Genomic DNA, 719 nt, shown 5'->3' on the forward strand with positions numbered 1-719 from the left:
GATTATTGACTTTTAAGAGCTCTGCGTGCTCTGTTTTAAAGCTAGCTAGTGACGATATCAGTATGAATCCAAACGGCATTAATAGGCATCAAGCAGTAACGTTACCAACCATGTCATGCTAACGTTAGCTAGCTTGTCATGAAGGTGGGTAAATAATGCTCTCTTTAAAAACACTTGAAACGTGGTAACGTTAGTTAATCACCAGGTTCAAGCTGCAAACTTGACTTGTGTTTACTTCTGCTGTCAATAGCATAAGGTCATGTTTAACCCTTGTATGGTGTTCGGGTCTGTTGGACCCGTTTTCATTTTTTATCAAAAGAAAAATTATACAATTTATTCTTTTTTCAAACTGAGACTCATTGGCCTTGGCTCATTTTCTGTGAGGAATATATATCAGAACACATTTTCAATGACCACACACTGTACACCCCCCCTACACATTTATTTTACACACAGGATGTTCGGGTCCACTGGACCCAGGGCTAATAAAAGTGTGGAAATTATAGGTCCTGTGTGTATGTTCTTGTATATGGATTATGGGGACACAAATGTGTATAATGACATAGGTATTAACGTTACAATGTAAACATGTTTTATGACGACATCTGTGTCCTCATACTAAAACATACTAAATGATGTTTTTTGAATCAGAAAATGCCAAAAGTTTTCTGTGATTGATGGGTTTAGGGGTAGGGTTGTGTAGGGGGACAGATTATACA

This window comes from Scardinius erythrophthalmus (assembly GCF_964197995.2).
Source record: "Scardinius erythrophthalmus genome assembly, chromosome: 17".
NCBI classification, from domain to species: Eukaryota; Metazoa; Chordata; class Actinopteri; order Cypriniformes; family Leuciscidae; genus Scardinius; species Scardinius erythrophthalmus.